At 37.6% G+C, this 20,041-nt stretch overlaps 1 pseudogene; it reads left to right on the forward strand.

The window, feature by feature from the left end:
* The first annotated feature begins 16,918 nt into the window (after positions 1-16,918).
* On the forward strand, positions 16,919-17,862 carry LOC148125655 (uncharacterized; annotated as a pseudogene).
* The last annotated feature ends 2,179 nt before the right edge of the window (positions 17,863-20,041 follow it).

Here is a 20,041-nt window from a genome sequence, read left to right on the forward strand (position 1 = left end):
AAATCATGCATGACTATATATTCTTTTGTTAGATCTGCATGAGTTATAGGTACAGATAAGTCCACCGAAGTGTATATATTGTGTGTGAATATTACATGTCTAAAATCCATTGTGCCTGTTTCAAAATAGGATACTCCATAGCAAATGATCTGGAATTGGGAGGGGGGTGAGGAGATGTTGATGTCCTTGAGTGGGGCATTGGTTTTCCAGCTATTTTGGATAACTACCTCATAGACTCTAATCTGTTTTTCAGAACATTTGTTGATAGGTCAGAGAATCCTAGAGAATCCTAGGTGAAACAACATTTCTAAACCTTTTTTAGATAGGATTCATGGATGGACATGGGAGATAAATGGCACTGGCTGCTGTAGTTGTGGCAGATCCATATAGGGGGAGGGTGATCTAATAGCCCCTACTGGATATTGCATTGGCCTTCAGTTGTACTGACCACAGTATCCTACTGTATTATTTGCAAGGGTTGACAGTTGGAGGCATCATTTTGTTAATGCATATGGGGAAAAAAAGACATTCCAACAGGAATGTCTCCTGTTAGATTGAACCTCTACGTTCAATCTAACATTTTTATGATGCCTTGTGTTAAGTATGTATGTGATTGGATTATTTGCATTTAGTGTTGTCAGCATACTGATGCTATCCAGCTACATATCTCTATTCCAAATCAAGTGAGAGATACAGTGGTGACTATAGACTTTGAGGGACTTCTGATCCAGAAGTCAACCAACTATGGGACAATGTCAGATTTAGTTCTTGATAGGATGTGGTTGCCCAGAAAAAGCTAGTTTGCAAATTGGTTGCCTTTCTGGTTGTCTTATTCCTGCTAGGACAATGTGTAAAAGCTGTGTCTAAAAGGACTTTTGCTCAGCTTTGTTTGGTGTGCCAGTTCTGGCCAATTCTGGACCAGGAAATGCTGGCAACAGTCACTCACACCCTTATTATTTTACAGGGAAATACTTTATAAGGAACTGTCCTGCTAAACTGTTTGGAAAGTGTACCTGGTACAAGATGCTCTTTTCTGTGTGCTAACTGGGATGATTTGAAGGAGCATATAACGCCACAAATGTGAGATGCATGGGTTCCAATTCACTTTAGATTTGCAATTCAAGATATGGGTTAAAGTGAAAGTGGAGTTTAATTATCTATGACAAGGTTTATGTCAACAGAACCTGCTTTCTCAAGGTGGACCAGCTCAAGAGTCCCTGTTCTCCAGGAAATATTACAGGAGGAAACTTGAAGGCAGTATTTTCAACAGGAGTTGCCTTCTTATAGAACTTCCTCTCTTTGGATGCAATACTGGTATGTTTACTTCTCTTACTTTAGAAATTTTGAAGACCATTTGGGCTAGGTGAGGATGGGTGCATAAGCCAGTGATGAATGTGATCTGGATATAATGCTGATAACCATGGTTTGAGATAGTTCTTATAATTTATAATATTAATTTATAGTTATATTGATTTATTGTTATTGCTTTGTTGCTTTGTTGCATGATGTTTAGCCTCATATTAGCTGAAGTGGCATAAAAGTATGAAACACTCAAACAAACCAAAGTAACCAGATATTTAACAATTCTTGCTGGACCAGCTTTATTGAAATGCACCACCATTTTCCAGTACCTTCTAGATCAGGTCCAGGGCATTTTATGGTCCCTGGGCCACATCCAGTTCTTTGGCTATCCCTATGTGGCTCACATGAATCACTTTTATTTTAAAATCAACTGCTACTTTTATTTTAATTTACATATGTGCATGTATTCATGCCTACATACCATCAAAGCCCTATTCGTTCAGCCTTCTACAACAGTGCCAGTTACCCATGTAGCACATTGGGAAAATTAATTGCCCACAACTTTTCTAGATGTATTGAAACAATCCATGGGGACTGAAATGTAACCCATCAAGCGAATACCCTGTTGAAAAAGGCTGCTAAACATATTTCCCAATGGGAACAAAGTCCATGAAGCTCAATGGATTTCTTTCTAAGTAAATATGCAAGGATTGTACTCCCTGTCTTAAAGAGTGGATATTTTAAACATAGCCAAAATTTTACCCTTCCCAGTTTTCCATCTGAAATCAGAAGGAGCTCCTGGAAATAAATCAATCCTTTTTACTTATATTTAGGAGAGATTTAAAACATTATTATGAAAGTTGTTGGTAAGCAGGTAATTGGCCTGTAGTTTCCTGGTGCTGCCCCTTTTGTTGAATTTTCCATTAACAGGTAGATTTTGTTAGATGTTAGATGCTTCTGTTAGAAAAAAAAATTATGAGAGAAAAAAAATCCAGAAATCACAGTGTTAAAATATTGGTCTCATTGAAAATTCCTTTCTTCACTTTGTGCATACAAAATTTGATTCTCAGTCAGAAACCACTATTAATTTATTTCTTAGTCTAATATGGACTAATGATTTACATGGTATTTTTATTCCAATTAAAAGCTCTCTATAACCAGCCAGCAGATGTCACTCACTTGTAGTTTCATGGTCTTTAATTTCACCTGCACAAGTTGTTGATCAATTCTGCAATACTATTTTATTATCCACTTTGGAGACATTTTTTATTCTGGAAACTATTCCAATGTATTAAAAAATAATATGAGTCTGGTAATTATATGGAATTGGCAAAATACATAAATACATAATTTAAAGCTACTTAGGACTCATTACTTTGTAGCTCTATGCAAAAGTTACAGAAAACAAATCCATTAAAAAATTATGAAGCAAATATTAAATGTTTCCTTCTGAAAACCTAGCAAATTCCATACTGATTTCTTCTCACTAAGAACGAATTCAATCATATCATAGAGATAAAAGTGGCACAACAGAGTTTTGCAAATCAGAAAATCCCATTTCAATCTGTTGTATCATTAGTTAAAAGGATCTTGTATAGCAGATAAGAAATCTCTGCCAGAAGTAAATATCTTTAAAAATGGTGGTCAGAATAGACAATATAATTAAGCAGTACACAGCAGTTTCCTATGTTCCTATAAAAGGTTTGACAATAACAGCAGTTAGTTTATAAACCATCATTTAGGTGTGAAGGTAGGCCTTAGGGTTACCAGCTCCAGGTTGCAAAAGTCCAGTTGGACACTAGATGGCAGCAAAGAGATCCAGGAAATTCTCTCTGTTTCCAACTATTTGTCCAGGTAGTTATAACACATATCTGCTAGTCCTAATTGACACTGATTTGTAAAACTCACCAGATACACAATATTATCAAGCTTAATGGGTTTTTATGCTGAAACCAGTGTTATTGGCTGTAATATCCATGGTTCCTGCTCCTTTCTCTGCAGCATCTTGTTCTGATTAATGTGTCTGATGATTTTCTTATCATCTGTACCAGAGGTAGTATTCATCAGGTTCTGACCAGTTCTGGAGAACCGGTAGCGGAAATTTTGAGAAGTTCAGAGAACTGGCAAATACCAATTTTGACTGGAGATTTTACGGTATCCATCCCCTGCCACGCCCACCAAGCCACGCCCACCGAACCGGTAGTAAAATTTTTGAATCCCACCACTGATCTGTACCTTCAGAAACTTAGAAACCACAACTTGAAATAATTAAGTAATTAAGACACATATTAGGAGAGTTTGGCAGTGAAAATATGTGTATAAGGTAGGACAAAGTTTTTCAGCTATGCAGCACTCTGTTACACTACTATATATTACTTGAAATATTTATGTTAATTTACAGAATATCCTTTTTCCAAGAAACAGCCAGGTATCTTGCAATTCTCATGTGACATTGGCAGAAATATTTTACAAAACAGATTATAATATTTAGATGTATTACTCATCAGTAAGCATAATTACTGATGAAAAGGAACAGGTGTTCAAACATGGAGAGCAAGTAGCATTGAATTCCCTTTATTTGTGCCTTTTAATGTTGATAGAAGTGCAAACAACAAATCATACAGTAATAGAAAATGTTTGATAAGGACTATGGGGGCATAAAATATTTTTTTAGAGATCATGGTTCTTTTTTATTGCATAACTAACAAAATTTATTTTACTCTGAATGTGTCAAAAATGTCTGTCTTCAAACATGAATGTGTCTACCCTCTTTCATCTGATAGATCCTAGATCTCTAGAAACCTATGTTCTGTTATTAGAAGATTGCTGAAATGTACAGATGTATAAAAGACTTAGCAAATAATATCAATAATTTTATTTTCTACTTGGAACAATATCCCGACTTTGTGCTAAAAAACAACTATTTGAACTATTGCAAGTCCCATCAAAAATTGTTAACCCTACTAACTTTATTCTTTATTATGTTCCATGCATATGCTAAATGAATCAAGAGAAGAGAAGTAGAACTAATAAAGGAGAATATTTGTAGCTCGAGGTTGACATGAGGGGTCCTTGGTGCTCTCTGAGCTTGCTTGTTTACTTGCAGACATTTCATTACCCAAACTAGGTAACACCATCAGAAGTAGGACTCTACTTTTCTTGGTCTTGATGCTAGATGCATCATCAGCCACATTCACTTGATGAAGGATAAATGTACACTTGAAAAAATTTAGTTGCTAATTTCCCCTACCTTTTGAGGCAAAGTTGCTAAGCTGGAAAACTGGAGAAAACTGAGTGGCTTGATGGATACAGGTTATGTTTAAATTCCCGAATTGACTTTATTTGGTAAAAATAATTTGAATTTAATCCCAAAATGGCTTTAGGACCTAGTTCAAGTTATAAATATTATTTAATAATTACAAATAGTAACACAATTTTATTCTATTTATAGGCTGTCAATGAGCAACATGTGATTAGCTAAGATAGAATTCACTGCTGGTCTGATTTAGTATGGGTCTTGATATAGAATATAGAATAACGGAATTGGAAGGGACCTTGGAGATCTTTTAGTCCAACCCCTGCTTAGGCAGGAAACCCTACACCACTTCAGACAAATGGTTATCCAATGTCTTCTTAAAAACTTCCAGTGTTGGAGCATTCACAACCTCTGGGGTCAAATTAACAAACTGATTAATTGTTCTGTCTGGAAATTTCTCCTTAGTTCTAGGTTGCTTCTCTCCTTTATTAGTTTCCATCCATTGCTTCATATTCTGCCTTCAGGTGCTTTGGAGAATAGCTTGACTCACTCTTCTTTGTGGCAGCCCCCCTGAGATATTGGAACACTGCTATCATGTCACCCATAGTCCTTCTTTTCATCAGACTAGACATACCCAGATCCAGCAACTGTTCTCTATACGTTTTAGCTTCCAGTCCAGGGGTGAGATTCATTTTTTTAAACAACCGGTTCTGTGGGCGTGGCTTGGTGGTCATGTGACTGGGTGGAGCTGGCTTGGTGGTTATGCGACTGGCTGGGTGTGGTCATCTCAACATCACTCACATCGAGGCACGCATCTCCTCACCTGGCCTCTCCTGACTGTAGGGATGCTGCAACAGTCGTAAGTGTGAAAAATGGTCATAAGTCACTTTTTTCAGTGCCATTGTAACTTTGAATGGTTACTCCACACAAGCAAAGTACCAGCAAAGGAGGAAAAAAAACTCCAGAGGTGTTCCAGAGACAGGAAGTCTAGTCTTGCCAAGAATGTAATAATAGTTAAAGGAGAGGCAGTTTCTGTAAGCAACACCAGAATGTTTCCTTCCTGCCTTCCTTACAGGATTAGGCCAGTAATTTCTTCTAACAACCGGTTCTCTGAACTGCTTAGAATGTTAACAACTGGTTCTAGCGAATAAGTGCGAACTGGTAGAATCCCACCCCTGCTCCAGTCCCTAATCATCTTTGTTGCTCTTCTCTGCATTCTTTCTAGAGTCTCAACATCTTTTTTTTACACCGTGGTGACCAAACTGGATGCTGTATTCCAAGTGTGGCCTTACCAAGGCATTATAAGGTCTTAGTTTTCTTGATTAGTCTAGGCTTTTTTGGAATTTAAAAGATAAAACTTTTGACAATACAAGCCAATCACCAATGTAATACAAATACTTTCCATGAAAACCTGGTTGAAATTTGCTCCTTCACCAAATCTTTTGTGTGTGTGTCTGTCTGTGTCTTTCTCTCTGTGTGTGATTAATTTATTTTGCCTTGCACCTTTCAGTATCTTGCTGAAATGGCTGAGCTACAGTTTCAGCTAAATAAAAACTACACAGAAGAAGATTTTGGCTAAACATAGAAGTAATTTATTAAGAGCAAGAGTTTCACAATAGTGGAATAGACATGCTTGCTGCTCTGTCTCTTTGTAGATATTTAAGCAAAAACTGAGGCCAGCTTGAAACTATCGCTCAACCATTTCAGGAAGGTGTTGAAAAGTTATAGATACTTGCAATGGCCATGGATTTTGCATGATGTCTTTTAAAAATCCATCTGGCTCTTAAAAATATACAATTTTATTATTGAAAGATTTATTATGATCCAGCTCTACTAGAAAACAGTAGTTGGCAGACTTAAAGCCTCAGTGAATCAAGGCATTAATGAAGGAAATTATTTACAGTTATATATTTATAGCCACCAATATTTAAATTACAGCTTGCACTAGAAGTAATAAAGTCAGTGGAGATGGGAAGTTCAGCATCATAAAGAATCTCTCTCTCTCTCCCTCCCTCCCTCCCTCCCTCCCTCTCTCTCTCTCTGAAGTTAATATTCTAGTCCTGTAAAATTTTAGCTGTTAAAGCCCATATAACAAGAGGATTCTGAGTACAGTTTTGTAGACTGCTGAAATAGACTTTGGCAGATGTTGCCTTTGAACTTGATGTTAACTTCTTGGCCTTTTTTGAAATTATACTGTGACATGAAGTTTTGACTTTTTCTGGCTAATAAAATTATCAGGGGGGAACAACTCCCTGTAAAAAATAAAGCCCATCATTTGTCTTTGCCCATTTTGTTCTTTTTACAATTCATAGTATTGAGGACTATAGATACTAAATACACTTACGTAAGACTTAACGAACAGTAATTATCTTTGGGCTAAAGAGAAAGCCCAAACAAATGCTAAACTGCATTATCATTTGGCTTCTGACATGAGCTGATAATCAGATTTTCTTGCTTAAATCCATGGTGCTTGAACAATGCTACTCACTGTCTGTCCTTCCCGATATTACCCTTAATTAGAAAGAACAGAAACACAAATCTGAATTATTTCAAAATCTGGTTTCCATGGTCAGTGGTTTGATGGGCTTAACTTTATTACAAATAAACCTGGTTTTATAGGCTAATGAACTCTGAAATGCTAGAGAAGGAAAGAAATGAGCGTTTCAGAGTAGTGTTTACATATTGAATAATCTGCTGTAGGCAAAGCATTTTGTAATAAATAATGAAGTAACTGATTTATTATGACAACTTAGCCTAAATCTCGCATAAACAAAAGAATACAGGGATCATCTCAAACTGCAGAATAAAGCCTGATGTGCTTTAAATTCCATGTTCATTATAATAGGATGTTATAAAAAAATGTCATTATTACTGTGCACAGGCATGGTTTTATGTTTATTTAAAGGTAGTACTATAGTTCACAAAAATATCTCTCTCTCCTGCCTTTGTGAGGGAATAAACATTAGAAGTTGTACAGCCAAAATTCATTTGCCCTTTATTTTAGACAAGTCATTGCAATAACTTCTGGTATTTTATCAGTGTTTTAGTGAAAAGAAAAGGAAAAAGAAGAATTATTTAACATTGGCAATCTCTCTCTCTCTCTCTCTCTCTCTCCTCTCCCTCCCTCCCCCCGTGTGTGTGTGTGCACACGCACAGCATAGGATGTGCCGGCTCTACTAAGATTGGCTTGAAGGTGATATAGGGATAAATTGGCATCTTCAATGAATTGCATGGGGCAGGTCTTCTCCCATTTTGTCAAATGAATCAGGCTGAATAAGTCAACCTGGCTCTGAAAAATAGTCATGTTAGAATCAATCATAAAGTAGCCTTCACTGTAATTATTCCTCAGTGGTTTTGAACAGATTATACTTGCTAGAAATCTGGGTTGTGTGATTGCAGACAGTGGCCAGGAGCACTGTTTAGGACTCTGTGGAAAAGAGATCCCAGAACAGCAGCATCTTTAACTTGGAGTTATTGGCAGCAGGTTGCCACCTCCTGGTGCTTGGCTATGAACAATCTTACCTTTCTTCTATCTTTTGTGATGTCTGCTTTGTCCATATGTCTGCTTTATCTTTCTATTTATTGAGAGATTTAGAAACTTTTGGGTTTCTCTTATGCTTGCAGTTCTAGACATCTTTACTAAAGGTGGTAAAGTTGTAAACACACATGTGAATTAAGATGTGTAGTCTGGGGAAGGAAGGTACACAAGTACAAGCTTGTATTGTTTTCTTCTCTCCTTTTTTTAATGGCCAAACGGCCTCTCCACTTGAACCTACATTTATAAAACTCAAAGAAGCTGCAACAGTATCTTGGCAAGCACAAGCGGAAAAGTACAGGTGCAAAGAGTGTGCATAGGCCCAAAGTAAACACTTCTTCTAAAAAAGAAATCTGAAGAAGAAATCTTTCATGCTAAGAAATTTATTTCTCTTCAATATTTGCAATGTGAAGCTGATAGCACATAATGCCACTTGGCTTTGTTTCCTGATAAAAGCGAGTAGCTTGTGGTAACGAGCAGATGCTTGAGTTCTCTGTGCAGCATGAGGTGCACCGTCAGTCAAAAAGATCAATATTTACTGTTCTTGTGAGGGGAGGAAAATAATGTGTGGAATATAATGCCTGCTTTCCAGTACATCTATATCAGGACAAGCAAGCTTTATGAAGATCAAGTATGTCATTCCCTTAAGAGAAAATGGATATGATGATCTGATAGGAACATGATCCCAGACTCAACTGGGTGGATCTCAGAGTACTACAGTATGTTAGGGGCACCATTTTGTTTTTCCCTCTGTCTTTTTTTTTAATTTATCAATTCCCACTTCCTCCATGTCCTTAATCTCACCAGTATAATACTTAAAAAGTGTAGGTATGGACTAATTACTTCAGAATATCTTTAATATTCTAATATTGCAAGTGTATGAAGAGATTTCCTCAGTAATTCAAAACACTTTGTAAAGTGTGTTATATTTTTAGTGAACAACCTGGTTGTTCACAATCAGAACAACACTGGGGTTCTATCTTCTTCTTCCTTTTTCCTCCTCCTCCTCCTCCTCCTGGTTCTTACATATTTGTTTTGCTTGGAGAAAATTATATGGGTCTTCCTAAATGCAACAGCTTGTATTTTCCAAAGAATAAAATATCTGTGAGGAGGGCTTACTTTAGAGCAGGTGTGTCCAACCTTGGCAACCTTAAGACTTGTGGACATCAACTCCCAGAATTCCCCAACCTGCCATGTTGCCAAAGTTGGATATCCCTGCTTTAGAAACTTATTTTGAGTTATTCGGTGCTTTGGAAAATGATTTGACACCCTCATCATTGTAGGAGCCTCCCAAATATTGGAACAGTACTATCATGACTAGGGATGACATCATAGCACTATTCCAATAATAGAGGAGCTTCTACAAAGATGAGGGGATCAAACTATTTTCAAAGCACCAAAAGTAGTGACAAAAACAGTAGCTGGAAAAATATAACTCAATGTGAATTGCATAACATGCATACATTTTCGAAATGGCCTATTTCCATTCTTTTTTTTATACTGAGGACTAACACTTTCTATATTTCTAATAAAGAAACAGCATGCTATACCAGGGGTGTCAAACTCGTGTTATCACGGTGTCATCACATGATCTATTGGGACTTTTTCTCCTTTGCTAAACTGGATGGGGACCGGGCCAGCACCTGATGCATCCAGCCTGCAGGCTGAGAGATTGACACCCCTGTGCTATACATACAGACCCATCAGATTCAATTCCTGCCTTTTCAGTGAAAGATCAAAGCAACTGGGCTTGAAAATAACTGCTATCAAAGTAGCAAAGATGAACAAACCGTATCTATTCATTCAAACATGCATGTACATTGTCAAACTGGCAATATATATTCTATGATGTATGGTACTTATGTAATGTGTAGAGTCACACGTGAGGCAGCTGTATTCAGTTATTCCTCAAGATAGATTTGAGGGAGGCAACTCAGAAAGCTGGGTAGCTTCCATCTCAGTGCCCCAAATCAAAGGGTCGAAGTAAATTTGGTTTAAGACAGTTGCTTTGTTCTGGTAGAAAGGGGAGGTGCCTCATAATAGATGCAGAGACTTCTTTAAATGTCCACCTTGAAGTGGGGTGGCTCCAGTCCAGAGCTTCAAAGGAGTCCACTGCTTCATTTCTGTATCTTTCCCTGAAGGGGATGCCTTGATGGAAACTACATCAGTTGGAAGCATTTCTTTGAAACTTCACATAATCCCAACTTTCAAAGCTTGGCAATATCTATAGGAAGATATAGTAGCTGACTTTCTCCCAGATCACTAGTTTTTAAATTGTTTGACCCAATTATTCCTTTTTGCTAGTCTTGTATAATGTCAGTACCTCCACGCACAAAGTTGTTTTACACAAACGTCTTGGCAGAGGCAATCTCAAACTGGACCCTAGACTTAAAAATGGTTCTATTACACCCAAGATGCCTCCAATTTTTCCAAATTTAAGAGCCACCGCTTCAAAGCAAGCGTGTTATTATCACATGTTAGGTTATAGCCCCCTTGGGGCAGGTTTTCTCTTTCATTTATGCAAAATGCTAAGGGTACTGTTGAAATCAAGAGTGACCAACTACTGCAGTTAAACCATATACTTGTTTTTAGCTTTTTTCAACACAGATGGCTTAATTATGCTTTTTGAGTCATGTTCATGAAGGCTTCAGTGATTTGTTGTGCGATAGACTACTGTAGTGTAAAAACCAAAACCAAAACCACTGCTCAGTTCTTTTTTTCCTGACAAAGAAGAATCTGTTAGATATATGCATATGTAACTTTCTTCATTCTTTGTTCCTACCTCCATGGTTACTTCAGCATTAATTACTTGACTTCTGTTGTACCCTTAGTATGCGCAATTCACTTGTGGGTTTAACTACCTTTGTCATCTCCTGATGCTCACTTTGTGCATGGGAAATGAGTCCGAGTCTGCTTTCAAGGTTTTCACTTAAGTAAAATTTAATCATTTAATTTATATCTTGCCTTTCTTCTCCGAAATGGCACTCAGGGCAATTAACAAAAGAAATAGGCAAGAACCATTGAAACATAAACATTTAATTAAAAAAACACTATATAAATTTCTATATAAAAGAAATAAACAGTCTCTGTGGAGTTAAAACCTACTTCAGCAATCAAATCAGCTTAAAATACCCAAATCCTGCATGAATAAAAAGGACTTTGCTTGTTGGCAGACAGACAAGAGAGCAAAAACTAGCTTGGCTCCCTTGGTGACCGCATTCCCTCCAAATGTGCTTCTGACAATTGCTGAACAGAAAGTGGCCTCTTCCCATGAGCTTAAAATGGAAGCAGGTTAATATATTTTCATGCATTTTTCAAAATAGCCTCATCTCAAGTCTGGCAACTGTTGCAATAAAGGAGTACATGTTTCATTTGAATGGACTTGGTCAATAATCTGGTTTTTTGTGTGTATGTGTGTACTTGTTTGTGGTTGTGATGGAACTATACCTTAGGTCAGGACTAGTTATGGATCATATAAACTGGGCCTGCCATCAACATTTGTATCAGTCTGTGAATCTCAGTTTTGGTTTTCTCTATTTAATCAGATGATTCTATTGCTTAATGGCTGAATGATTAATAAGCATTAAATCACTGCAAAAACTATGGTGATTTTTTTAAAAAGGGGGGTACTATGACCATAGTTTAGCGTTTTATCAGCTGATATCTTAGTTGTGTCTGCTTCCATTTTTCAAATTTTTTATTCCCGTTCCTTCCTTTATTTTGGGAAGAAGCATCTGAATATTTCCGCTACCACACTGTATAATATTAGGGACTGGTTTTGCCCATAGCACTTCTAAAAAAGTTTCCCTATTATTGAACTATCCCAATAAGCCCTTATTGTATTTGAAGGTGGATTGCAATGCTCATCCTTCAGACACATTGCTCCATGAAATGGGATAGCCTATGAACTGCAAGTAAGATTGGTAACAAATGACACTAAGAGCAAATAACTATTTCTTTCCTGTGGCAAAAACAATTTGTTTTGTTTTTATTTATTTTTTTAAAAAAAGGGATGGGTGGAAAGAACCATCTTTTATAATAAAAAGAAAAGTTACAAACTGCCAAAAACGAGAAGCCTTTTATCCACAAAACAGAACAAGGATGAATTTTATGTAGCAGGACTTTTGAAGATTGTAAGTAACAACTGTGTGATTCTTTCATCAAGTAATCTGCATATACAGTAACCAACTTCTCTTGATTCCTTTCTCTTCTTCTAACACAGTCCTGATGGAATGATACAAATTGAAAGCAGCAGGTTTACATCTCAGGAGCATCATTCTGGATGCATCATATCTACACAGAGGTGGAGGGAGAACAGTTATCAAATCCCCATGCTGCAGTACCCCTATAAATGCCTTCCCTTTTGTCCCTGAAAGTTTCTAAAGAATAAAATTGAAGCACAAAGAAGTGGGCACACTAGGGAGTGAATGCAACAGCATTTCCTTAATCCATGTGGATAAAAAAACATGGATGTTTTGATTCAATAAAGGGTCTTCCTCAGCATGCTGAATTAATCACATGGATTATTAAAACACTGTTGTATTCAATCTTTCGATCTTCTTTTGCCTTTTTTTCCTTTTATTGTTCTCTACAGCTATACTAAAATAAAAAGAGCATTTATATGAGCATCATAGTCATTGAAGTGATTGAATTTCTTCCCTGAGATCTACATTTTCCCCAAATGTTTCCACATTTGTGAGAATGGAGAAGAGAGATAGCTTTACATTGTCTCAAACACTTTTACTGATGCCATAAAAATTGCCATTAAATCAAATATGCTTTGATACCTAAGTTCAGTATGTTGTTCCATTAAAGATTAACAATTTAGCAACTTGTGTATAGTTTGTAGTGTTTTGCTTATAGTTTTTTGTTAACTTTCTATCTTTTCATTAGTGTTCCATGTGATAATATTTTAATAGATTTTCTTCTTTTTAAATTGGTGCTGTTATTTGTTAATTGAGAAAGCCTGACAAGACATTTTGAGATGCTACTTATTTTCCAGATAAGAACAGCAACATGAACTTCTTTCAAGGAATTCGCTATAGGGAAAAAAAAAAGGACCGAAGAGTAAAAAAAACCTCAAAAAAGTATTTGAACTGAGATGTATCCCAGGTTACTAATCCATCTGGATTCAGGATTTATCAGATTCTTGGGAAGATGATGTAAGGCCAATTTGATTTTGTTTTTTGTTTTCCAATCCATTCACATGACCCTTCAGGTCTTCATTTTAAAGAGAAAGAACGCATGAAAGAGCAGTTCATTATCATTTACTGTATTTTAGTTTAAATAATACTATCCCGTGCATTTTGATTGTAACTGGAAGACAGTTTTAATAAAACTTTGGCAGCAGTGGTCTGCAGATACTAAAACTCCTTCAACTATTTCTTGGCAAACTTTAAATTAAAAAAAGGATAATTGTGGCTTAGTAACCATTGCTGTTACTTGTACCACAACAGCAGCAACAGGATAGTTCTATGATATCATACTTGCTACCTTATATCCTCCTACACCAGTGTTTCTCTGACAATTGTAAGATGTGTGGATTCTGGAAAGGGAATACTGGAAAGTGAATTCCATACATCTTAAAACTGCTAAAGTTAAGAAACATAGCAGTATATCACAATCTATCCTCTCATAATTGAGCAAGAATATTCAATTCTGTGACTAAAAGCCTGATGGATGCATGGGACTCTGAGCATAGTATCCTTTATTGTCTACATTCAATCCTCTCCTCTTCATGCCAATCATTCTTCAACAATGAAACTGTATTTTTAAAAGTCTCTCCTTAGCCAGAAATCGAGACTAGTGCTTTTGAAAGTTCAAAAATTGAGTCTGAAACAAACTTATACCTTTCCATCACTGATGTGTCTTTTTTCAAGCAAATGGAAATAGAAAGACTTGGTCTCTATTGTCCGTTGAGGGAGCTTGATGGAGTTGATCTCCCCTTACTCAGTAGGCCAAAAAACCATGCCATTTGGAGGTGGAAAAATCAAGGTTATAGGCAGGGGTGGGCTTCAAAATTTTTAACAAAGGGTTATCTGCCCAGTTGCTTGGTGGGTATGACCATGGTGGATGTGGCCTAGTCAGCCTCCTGCACCATGGTGTGGGGGGGCATTTTTGCCCTTCCCGGGCACCGGAGGCTTTCCTCAAGCCTCCAGGAGGGCGAAAATGGCCTCCCTGGGCTCTGGAGGCTCTCTGGAAGCCAGAAACTGGCCCATTTCTGGCCTTCCTGAACTTCCAGGAGGCCCATTTTTCACCTTCCCTGAGCCTCCATGTGCGCTCTGCACTTATCTTCATCCAAAATGGGCCATGTGGGAATTCTTGGGAGGGGAGGGGTAGGTGGGGCCAGCCAGGAGTGGGATTTGGGGGTTCTCTGAACTGCACAGAATCTTAGCTAGGGGCTCTCCTGAACCCCTGCAAACCTCCAGCAGCCCACCCCTGGTTATAGGCAGCATATCATCAACCAAGGCTGTGAACAAAAGCAATAAAAATTAATGGAAATAATGTCAGTGAATGAACTGGGTCTGAATCATTAATGAAAATGAATCACATGGGAATGATGACTTGTTTGTATCTTTGAAATGAAATCACAAGTTGACTTTGGGTGTATAAGAACAGCAATGAAGCTTTAAAAGATATATAAATATGAAGATATTTGCCCAGATGTATAAAATAAAATAAGTGACAAATGGAGTGTCCTAAAAACAGACTATTCCACTCCTTAGACATTCTGCATTCAGTCCAGTGAGTACACTTTCTACTGATGTGGGGGACATATAATTAACCACCTGGGAATAGATAATAGATGTTTTGTGTTTTCATTTTCCCCTGTTCAAATTCCACTATCTTTATTGTATTAAAAATAGTGTGGACATCTTTACATTGCAAAGGATCTGACCAGATTAAAGTTTCATCAGCTTTCTGCTATCAACCACCAGAGACCTATTTCCTTTCACTTGACTTAACATTTAATAAAGATAGTGTCATGTTGTTTATTAAAATCTCTCATGTGATACTCTGAAAATGCAGGAGTCGCCTACATCTTTATATTGAAGAGAAAAGCACTTACAATTTCCTCCTTTACATGCAAATTACAAGGCCATCCTTACCTACTTTCAGAACAGTTGTAACCCAGTTCTTTCTCCGTTCAATTATTTATTTTCCATGAATTAAACAATTTTAAAGGTTTTTTACTAGAAAAAGTAAGTTCTTAAGGTTGTGTTTCTCTCACATTGATGTCAGCAGAATAAAACTTCCCCCACTTTTCCCCAGAAAAAATAGATTTTAAAACAAAATTAAACATTAGCTAGTTACTAATTTTAGTAGTGTTCAATACTTCTTATGTAGTAATAACATTCAATAACATGTTTATGGTATTCATTGTGTTCAAACTACAAAATGCTATGTAATAAAAATCATACAATCTTAATAATTTTTTAGAGTGTGTGGAAATGGATAAATTAACTATGGAATTAAAAGGGAAAACAGACACAGAATACAATGCAGTATGGAAACATGGTTTATTTGGATAGATAATAGATATAAAAATAGAAAATGTAAACAATGTATATAATAAATAAGAGGGTATGAAAGTATTATGCATTGTAAGTATTGATAGGACACATAAATGTATAGATAATGTCACCGCGCTGTTTAATAACTATTGATATTAGGTATAAATGGAAAAAAATTCAATAAAGCATTATTTTTTAAAAAATATACAAGATAGTTTTTTTTCCTCCATTGGAGTCTAATGACTTTACAAATGGTATTGATATGCAGGTCAAAAATTATATTGCACCAGTTATTCAGCTACACACTGAGTTTTTGATATCCTTTTGAAATGGACAGTACCTGAAAATTAACATTTTACTGCATTTACCCCGCTGATTAGACTGCAGTGGGACAGGAATTAAATACATTGTTAAATAGTGTTTGCATGAACATGCATATATCTAAATATGGTTGTACAGTAGTCTTTAATTTACGACCATTTGTTTAATGACTTGTAACTTCAGTACAACTCACACGATTGGTGCCCTACTGTGATCACATGATCACAGTTTGGTTGCCCGACAACTGGTTCACAACTGCAACAAGTTACAGCCTCCTGCAGTCAAATGTTCATGATTTGTGACCTTCTCTTTGCTGATCCCAGCAAAAGCATCCACTGGGGAAGCCGAATTTGCTTAACAACTGTCATAAAAATGTCATAAAATGTTATAAAATCAGATCTGACTCAACTCAGGATCACAGTGACTTCTGACAGAACTTTGTCAATCTATATTCAGAAGTGCCACAGTAGTTTTGCATGCTCATTTTCGACCACTTTTTCAGGCTTATGAGCCCACCAGTTCTTTGCTACTGGCAAATAACAACAACAACAATAATAATAGCTTCTCTACAGGAGGGGATGGTGCCTAGCACTTTAAGGAGGCTGTGGTCCACCCTCTTCTTAAGAAGCCATCACTGGGTTCCACCCAGTTGGATAATTTCCGACCTGTCTCCAATCTTCCCTTTTTTGCGGTAGGTTGTTGAGAAGGTGGTTTCTGGATGAAACAGATTATCTTGACCCCTACTAGTCAGGATTCAGGCCTGGATTTGGGACAGAAACGGCATTGGTCGCACTTTTGGATGATCTCTGGCGGGAGCGGGATGGGGGTAGTGCATCCACCCTTGCTCTTCTTGACCTCTCAGCGGCTTTTGATACCATTGGGAATGGAAGGCCTTGTGCTGTCCTGGTTCACTTCCTTCCTCTGTAGCCACTCTCAGTCAGTGTTGATAGGAGAGATCCAGCCCTCGCCCGCTACTTTATGGGGTTCCGAAGGGCTCGGTACTCTCTCCACTCCAGTTCAACATTTATATGAAGCCACTGGGTGAGATCATCCATCACCATGGATTGAGGTATCACCAATATGCTGATAATACTCAGCTGTTTGTCTTGGCCCGTGGTGAGTTAAGTGTTGCTGTGTCCTCCCTCTCGCAATGCCTGGAGGCTGTTAGGAGCTGGATGGGGAGCAACGGGTTGAAACTAAACCCTTATAAGACTGAGTGGTTCTGGGTTTGGGGTTTGTTGGCTCAGGGAGAATTGCCACCTTTGGTCTTAGATGGGGTGGCACTATCCCAAACAGACCCTGTGCATAATCTAGGGGTTTTCCTGGACTCAGGACTCCTGCTCAAAGAGCAGGTGGTGGTCGTGGCCAGGAGGACCTTTGCACAACTGCGGGTTGTGCGCCAGTTATTCCCTTTCCTGGACCAACGTTCCCTACTCACAGTCACTTATGCCCTGGTCACTTCCCATCTTGGTCATTGCAATGTACTCTACATAGGGCTGCTCTTGAAGAGCATCTGGAAGCTCCAATTGGTGCAAAATGCAATGGCCCACATGGTTTTGAGCAGACCCTGGTGTGCACCTATGTCACCTCTTATGCAGGAGCTTCATTGGTTGCCAGTTAGCTTCCAGGTGTAATTCAAGGTGCTGGTTGTCACCTGTAAAGCCCTTCATGGCTTGGGATGGGGTTATCTGAGGGAACGCCTCTTGCCGGTCACATCTACCTGACCCATTAGAGTGGGGAGTCAGGGAATGTTGCGGGTCCCATCCCTGAGGGAGATACACCTGGTGGGACCCAGAAGAAGGGCCTTCTCGGTGGTGGCTCCCTCTCTCTGGAATATCATTCCCTCAGAAATTAGAATGGCCCCCACTCTAGCACTCTTTTGAAAGGCACCGAAGACCTGGTTTTGCCAGCGGGCCTGGGGAACCCAGAGTGGGATGGAGCCCATCAAATGGCTAGTGTGATCTGCTGTTGTTGGGATGGGGGAATGGAAGTTGGTGGGGTGATTTTTTCCCAGATTTTATTCTATTGTACTTTATTAATTTATTTGATTCTTTTTGTTGGTTTTTATTGTTTTTTATTTTTTGTTTTAAATATGGTTTTTACATTGTGTAAGGCGCCACGAGTTGCCGTGGGTGAATAGGTGGCAATATAAAATAATAAACAGACAAACAAATAAATAAATAAATAAAAAATGATGAATGGACAGGAGTTTTCCTGGCATGTATCAAACTAATGCAGTTAAACGTGCAAAGGCCACAATGATCAGTTTGTGAAAATGTTCTTATGGTAATTCCCTTTGAATACATCTGTTGCTAGTAATTTAATAAAATCTATTTCTATTTTAAACAAAGGGGACTTTGTTTAAAATAACTTTAATATTTTTTTCATCAGAAAAAGATACTTGTTCTTAAAATAAAAATTTGATTAATTTTATTAATAGATGGGTGATTCTTGTGATAAAAGCTGCCACAGACATTTCTTTTTCTCTTAAATTCAAACTTTTGTTAATGTAGAGGCATTCATTTGCTCTTCATTAACACATATAGGCCCGGTGATGTTACGAACATTTTTCTGTAGTTTTTCTGTAGTGGGGTCGGAAAAACTAATTATTCACCATATGGTGGCCAGCTCAGCAACAATTGCTGAAGTCGTGGAAGCAAAAGGAAGTTGGCTGGTTGATTTCTTTGAGCCGTTTGCACAGCGATGACTCTCTTGACATATGCCATTCATTTGGCTTCTGAATAACAGATGGACTAAGGCTGGGAATTGTGGAAAAATCATGACAGGGATCTGGTGTCTGCCCTTGCCTTTTTATCCTTCAGAATGACTTTGGGTCACATGGTTTGCAAAAAAATAAAAAGCCACGGATTGTAGTGTCAGTACTTCTCCGCTTCTTTTATGAAGCCGGTCGTAATTTAGACTGCTTTTTCGTATCTTGTTTATTAAAAGGATCAGTGTGTTTAGATGAAAGAGATTACTTGGTGTGCGGTTGGTGTATATCTGTTGGGAGGGAGGTTGTGCTATGTCAGTGACATTCAGCTCATTGTTAGTGAAAAACATGCCAGCAGTTTGATAAGGAATAAGAAATTGAGAAGGTTAAATTAAATTTTAAATTGATCTTTATTTATTATCTTCCCTTTTGCAAATGACACATAGTCAGGAAAAGATAAGAACTGTTTTAGTTTCAGACTCCAAGGCCTAAAATAGGCTATTGTCTTTTTATATTTTATTTTCCCCAAGCCTCCAATAGTGCTTAGAAAGGGGGATAACATTAATAGGACAGGAATCCAGCTGTAGACTTTGGGAATGTAATATGGTCCTTAGGATTGACAACCATACAGATGTGGAATATGTAGTTGTTGTTTTTTTATCCTTGAATGTCATACTTCTTACAGTAAAGCACACGGTTGAAGGGAATCAAATGAGGTGTTATTTAAACATGACTAATAGTGTTTATGCGGGTTGGAAATTTTTAAGCTAGATCCAAATTCAATTGATATTTAACAAAAATACTTTCAAACACTTGGCAAAGGAAAGTTGGAATACTTTTTATGGGGAGGAATAGCATTAGTAAAGGATGTGGTACAAATAGCTTGATTGGGGGCTTTGCTTTCCTTTCCTTTGCTTTGCTTTGCTTTGCTTTGCTTTGCTTTCCTTTGCTTTCCTTTCTCCTTCCTTCCCTTCCCTTCCCTTTTCCTTTTCCCTTTTCCTTCTCTTTCCCCCTTTTAAAAAGGGTTCTGGGTACTGAATTTTTTTTTAGAAACTCTTGCAGTTGAGTTCCACCTCTGCCACATGGATTTAGTGCCAATTTCGAGGCCATTAATATTATTTCGGAAGGTGGAAGGAAGATGACATTGGGCAGTTTTAGAATTTAGAATGGATTGATTACATTTCACAGAATAATTCTTCTGAGAACTCCAATTCTGTAATGGTATGTAAAGGAAGAGATTTTCAGAGTTGCAAGATTTTATTAATGTCACCTTGCAATAAAACTAATAATCTTGGTTCTGTTTCTTTTGTATGGACTATCTCACAAGACTAACACGCTAATTACAAAAAGAAGGTTCTTTGTGCAGCCGGAGTGATCTAGTAAAACTATGTTATTTAAAAAGC

The sequence above is a fragment of the Pseudonaja textilis genome, chromosome 5, assembly GCF_049901715.1.
Source record: "Pseudonaja textilis isolate UNSWEBS1 chromosome 5, rPseTex1.2, whole genome shotgun sequence".
NCBI classification, from domain to species: Eukaryota; Metazoa; Chordata; class Lepidosauria; order Squamata; family Elapidae; genus Pseudonaja; species Pseudonaja textilis.